At 38.2% G+C, this 6,117-nt stretch overlaps 1 pseudogene; it reads left to right on the top strand.

Annotated features, from left to right (window-relative positions):
- The first annotated feature begins 2,341 nt into the window (after positions 1–2,341).
- LOC126070998 (olfactory receptor 7D4-like) lies at positions 2,342–3,283 on the top strand (annotated as a pseudogene).
- The last annotated feature ends 2,834 nt before the right edge of the window (positions 3,284–6,117 follow it).

Genomic DNA, 6,117 nt, shown 5'->3' with positions numbered 1-6,117 from the left:
GTCTATGTTGTTCTGAATATGTTTCAGTTTTTCTGTATATTCCCTAAGTATTTTTGCTTAAATAAAAAGTTACTGGTTTCCTAATATTTCTTAAATACTCTGCCAACTTACTGATAGCACTTAAAAGTTCTATTTGTATGCTATTTCTCCTTAGTGTCTTCAATATCATCTACAAATAGGATAATTATTTTGGAGGTTTGGTACTCAGACCCATTTCCTTTTCTCATCTTAAATGATAAAGGAGAATGATTAAAGTGGGATTGCCTTGTCTTATTCATGAATTTAGTAGAAATATTTTAGTATTTTAATGTAGATTATCTTGTTGGCTGTGGTATTCAAACTGCCATTCCATATTGAGTTAAGGCAATGGTGGGCAAACAAAGTTACAACCTCTGCCACAGGAGTAAACATAAAATTACCCATGAAAGAGGCACATCCAGGAATAGTACTGGATGCTCTATTTGTGGGCCTCACAAGCTCTGTCCTGCCTACACTTCATCCTCTGCTCTCTATCTCACTGACCTCTTTAATCTCTTCCATTACCAAGCTCACTGCCCCACAGGGAATTAAGCCTTCTGTTTTCTCAAACTATAGTGCTTGTCCTTTCCTTACTTTCTCTGACTTACAATTATCTACTCTTCTTCTGTCAGCGAAAAGTCCTATTTCAGAGAAGCCTTTCATACTCATATTCCCAGACTGTCTGTCCTCAGTGATTTTTTTCTCTTTTTAATTAATTTCCGTTATTTATGTGTGAATAGTACTATTTTTATTTTTTGGAAAATGCAAACATTTATTTTCAAATCTTAACTTTGACTTTTAATTTTCTTTGGTATAATTTGCTCTATAGAAGTGTTTAATATTTTAATCTAATCTATCCATTGTACACTTTGTAATAAACCCCACTGATTTTAGTACTACACATCCTCTTTAAAGAGGATGTACACATGAGCACACACATGCTTTGCATTTGATTTTAATGTTTGTATGCTTTTGTTTCCTCCCTTTATTTACAGAGTCCACATGGCCTTTCCTGTTCTTGGAAGAATCCATCTGGCAGGTGGTTTCTGCAATAGGGAGCCATAGTGATCTTCCCTAATTGGAATTGCTGCATGGAGGCCAAAAGAGGTAACAGACTTGTGTTTATAATGATCACAATTCCATCCTTGATGGCTGCCCTAGTTTAAAGGGTATATTGATAAATGATAGTTATGCAAGACTAATTTATTGTGACAATAAAAACAGAAAATCACAATTATCAAGTGTCTACTCTATCACAGGCACCATACTAGAAAAATGACATGCTTCATCTCATTTAATTCACCCATCAATGTCATTATGTAGGGAATACTTACAGCTCTCCTTGGAGAAGTGATGTATCTACAGCTAAGAGTGATAAGTAACTTTCTTATGGTCACATAGGCAGTAAGTTGGTAGATCCAAAATTCTATTCCAGGCAGTATGATTCAAACACTCATTTTTGAAATCACAGCTTTATACTGTAGCTTGGGAGAATTATATATCTAAAATATTGTCATAAAAGGAACATAATAATAATAATAGTTATTATTAGTTGGTAGTCCTTTTAGCACAGTGGTTAAGCGCTAAGCTGCTAATCAAAAGTTAGGCAGCTGGAACCCACCAGCCACTCTGTGGGAGAAAGATGAGGCACTCTTCCATAAAGATAACAGCCTTGCAAACCCTACGGAGAAGTTGTACTCTGTCACATAGGGTTGCATTTCATTGGAATCAACTGAACAGCAATGGGGTTTTTTTTTTTTTTGGCATTATTAATTGAGATCATCCTGTTCACAAAGGCATTTATTTCTAAACCTCAAAAAGAAGGTAATAGTATTAACTCGATTTTTAAAACAGAAAAAAAGGGCACCAAGAGTTAACTGTCAAATCAGTAGGATGTGACAGGTCACATTTAAGACATGATTTTCAACTCAGATGATCTTTATTCCACTGACATAGAGCTACCAGAAAGAAGGGGGTATGGGGATTGGCACAGAAAGTACATATCTGAGAGTTTATACGGCATGTTTTCAATTAGCTTGGAACGGTCATGTCAAAGAAGAAATTGGTTTATGTGTATAGATTTAAGTAGGAAAATTAGGACTAGAGCAAGAAAGCTAAAAAGAGAGAGATTTTTGCTAAAGTGTCTAAATAATTACATACATTTAAAATACAAAAGTGCTACCTGTGACTGAGAGAGTCCCTGTCATTGGAAAGATGCATAGACAAAATACAGGTGGTGCTGTAAAGCTGAGGAGTAGCTGAGATGTTAGTTGGCTGTTCATTGAATGTTTTTTTTACTTTCTCCAGCCTACACACTATTTAAATGGAAGCAGGAAACCAAACAAAATTTTCAGAATTCTTCCTGATGGGCCTCTCAGAGGATTCTGAACTTCAGCCCCTCTTCTTTGGACTCTTCCTGTCCATGTACCTGGTCGCTGTACTTGGGAACCTGTTCATCATTCTGGCTGTCAGCTCTGACACCCACCTCCATAGCCCCATGTACTTCTTCCTCTCCAACCTGTCCTTTGTTGACATCTGTTTCATCACCACCACGGTCCCAAAGATGCTGGTGAACATTCAGACACAGAGCAAAGTCATCTCCTATACAGGATGCCTCACTCAGGTGTATTTTTTCATAATTTTTTCTGGACTGGACAATTTTATCCTGTCCTTGATGGCTTATGACCGGTTTGTGGCCATCTGTCACCCCCTGCACTATACAGTCATCATGAAGCCCCAGCTCTGTGTCTAGTTGGTTTTGATGTCTTGGGCCATCATTTTCTGGGCCTCTCTGCTTCATATTCTACTGATAACGCAGTTGAAATTCTGTATAGGCACTGAAATTCCACATTTCTTCTGTGAACTGGCTCAGGTTATTAAATTGGCCTGTTCTGATACCATTATCAATAACATCTTTTTATATGTGGCAACTGTCCTGCTGGGTGTGTTTCCCCTCTCAGGGGTCCTCTTCTCTTATTCTCAGATTGTCTATTCATTAATGAGCATGTCCTCTTCTGGGGGAAAATATAAGGCATTTTCCACCTGTGGGTCTCACCTCTCCGTGGTCGCCTTGTTCTATGGAACAGCCCTTGGGGTCTGCCTCAGTTCTACTGTGATCCATGCTTCCCAGAGAAGCTCTATTGCCTCAGTGATGTACACTGTGGTCACGCCCATGCTGAACCCCTTCATATACAGCCTAAGGAATAAGGATATGAAGGGAGCCCTGAGAAGGCTCCTCTGTAGAGCAGCCTCTTGTCCACGATGATGGCCACTGGCCTCAGGGCTAAATGGAACTCATGGTCTGCAAAGCCAAAAATCATGAATTTAAATATCCTGATTCTTTTTTCTTCCTCAAAAGACATGCATCATTTCTTCCAATCTCAAAGTAACTATGATTTGCTTTCTACTTGTTATTTTACCACTTTTCCTCAACTCTTTCCTAAGTAAATCCTTTTAACTCTTCTTTCCTATATGCTGTCCATGATGTTCCTTCTTTGGTCAGCTTTCTTAGAGCCATTCCTGAAAATTCCAGACTTAGATTTGCTTCATTAATCTTGTTATGAGCAGGCGTGATTTCCCCAAGGGTTAATCTCCCAAACCTTGAGTCTTTCACCTTAATTTGGTTATGTGTATGTTTTTCCCTGAAAGAAATAAAATTAAAATCATACAACAGGCATAACCAACTGCTTATCACATCTGGACTGTGCTTATTGCTTTACACGTATGATTTTAACTAACCATGACAATATTTCTTCAAGATATATTTTCATTCACCACTTTTTTCAGAGGAAGATTCTGAGATTGGGATGGATTCACACCCGGCAAACTATCATCGAGTTAATACTCCTAATTTTGCTATCCTACTTTTTATAAGAACCATAATGGGGTTTTCAAGTTCAAGTGTGGGAATCTAGTTTTGATAGATGGTTTTTTCAGAGGATTCATAGTAATATACTGCCTTGGAAAGTATGAGATTCATTCTTTGTGGTCTTGCTTCTTTTCTTCCTTTCTTCTTCTTTACTTTCTCCCTTTTCTTATTTTATTTTACTTTTATGTCTCATTGTTGCAGTATTAAGATATATTCCCCAGGATCCTAAAACATATAGTAAGGGATACAATCGAAGAAGAGTTGTTCCCTCACACGGTTTAATTTTTTTGGACTCTCTGGGGGTGTCATCAGGAATGGTAATGACACACTTGTGGAATACATTCAGAACTTCACTTTTCGAGAAGATTATTGGTAGAATTGAGTCTGTCTAGTGATTGGTGGAGTAGTAGATGCTTTCAATCAGTGGGCCACCTACATTCCCTGGGATCGTCTCACCATCTCTATTGCACATCTGTCTGACTGCCAATGGACTGCACCAGCTGGAACCTAATTTGTCATACGCATGGTGGCAGAAATGACCCAGAATCATGAAACTCCTGGGGTAGCCTTCTTTGAGAGGTGTGGGGTATACCATCTCTACTTGGTGGTAATTATGAGATGTGGGTTTTGCACATTTTTCAAAATTTTCCCGGGATGAAAACTCTCCTCCTTTACTGTGGTAGCTGACTTAATGCAAGCTTTATGGGATGTATTTTCTTCCCTGTGTCACTTTTCTTCTGTCCCATCTATTTCCTTTGCTACTTCAAGTAAATCGCTTGCACTTGAATCCTGGTCTCAATGACTACTTGTGTGGGAAGGAAAACTAAGATAGTTGATAAAGACTGTGACGGATATTAAAGGAGTCATGAAAGGAACTGGGGACTTTGAGGCCAAAACAAAACTCCGAAGAAACAATTAACTAAAAAATCATAATTCGTTAGTGAGAAAAGACTTGTTTGATATGGCTTCAATTCACTTTGATTCCATGAAGTTTAAAAAAAAAAATTATTTTTTTATGTACAAAGTGAGGAAAAGACCAGACAGGTATAAAAAAAGGAAAGAAAGAAGATTTCAATTCTGAGTAGTAAGCATAATCATATTGATATGTACTAGAATCTGTTGTAAACAAAAGTATTTTCAACTCACCTTGTATAAGCTTTCTCAAAAATTATTTTTAAAGCTTTATTGATGTATGATTTGCATACCATGAAGTCAACCCATTGTTTAATCCAATGTTGTTGTTGATGTTAGGTGCCTGGAATCGGTTCCTACTCGTAGCCACCCGATGTACCACAGAATGAAACACTGCCCGGTCATGCGCCATCCTCACAATTGTTGTTATGCTCGAGCCTATTGTTGCAGCCACTGTGTCATTCCATCTTGTTGAGGGTCTTCCTCTTTTCCACTGACCTTGTGCTTTACCAAGCATGATGTCCTTCTCCGGGGACTGTTCCCTCCTGACAACACGTTCAAAGTATGTAAGACAGTCTCGATAGCCTTGCTTCTAAGGAGCGTTCTGGTTGTACTTCTTGCAAGACAGATTTGTTCGTTCTTTTGGCAGTCCATGGTATATTCAATATTCTTCACCAACTCCACAGTTCAAATGCATCAATTCTTCTTCATTCTTCCTCATTCATTGTGCACCTTTCACATGCATATGAGGTGATTGAAAATACCATGGCTTGGGTCAGGTGCATCTTAGTCTTCAGGTGACATCTTTGCTTTTCAACACTGTAAAGAGGTCCTTTGCAGCAGATTCGCCCAATGTAATGAGTCTTTTGATTTCTCCTCTGGTGCTTCCATGGAAGTTGATTGTGGATCCAAGTAAAATAAAATCCTTGACAACTTCAGTCTCTTCTCTGCTTATCATGATGTGGCTTATTGGTACAGTTGTGAGAATTTTTGTTTTCTTTATGTTGAGCTATAATCCATATCGAAGGCTGTGGTCTTTGATCTTCATTAGTAAGTGCTTCAAGTCCTCTTCACTTTTATCAGGCAGGGTTGTGTCATCTGCATAATGCATGTTGTTAATGAGTCTTCCTTTAATCCTAATGCCCCATTCTTCTTCATACAGTTCAGCTTCTCAGATTATTTGCTCAGCATACTGGTTGAATAGGTATGGTGAAAGGATACAATGCAATGGTTTAAATAAATTTATTGAGTTGTACTATCATCACCCCAATCCAGTTTTAGAGGGTCATGTACTACAAAGACAGAGACATTTGGTCAGA

Source organism: Elephas maximus, chromosome 3 (genome assembly GCF_024166365.1).
Source record: "Elephas maximus indicus isolate mEleMax1 chromosome 3, mEleMax1 primary haplotype, whole genome shotgun sequence".
NCBI lineage: Eukaryota > Metazoa > Chordata > Mammalia > Proboscidea > Elephantidae > Elephas > Elephas maximus.
The sequence above is the reverse complement of the archived record's forward strand: the minus strand, read 5'-3'. Positions and strand labels throughout refer to the sequence as shown.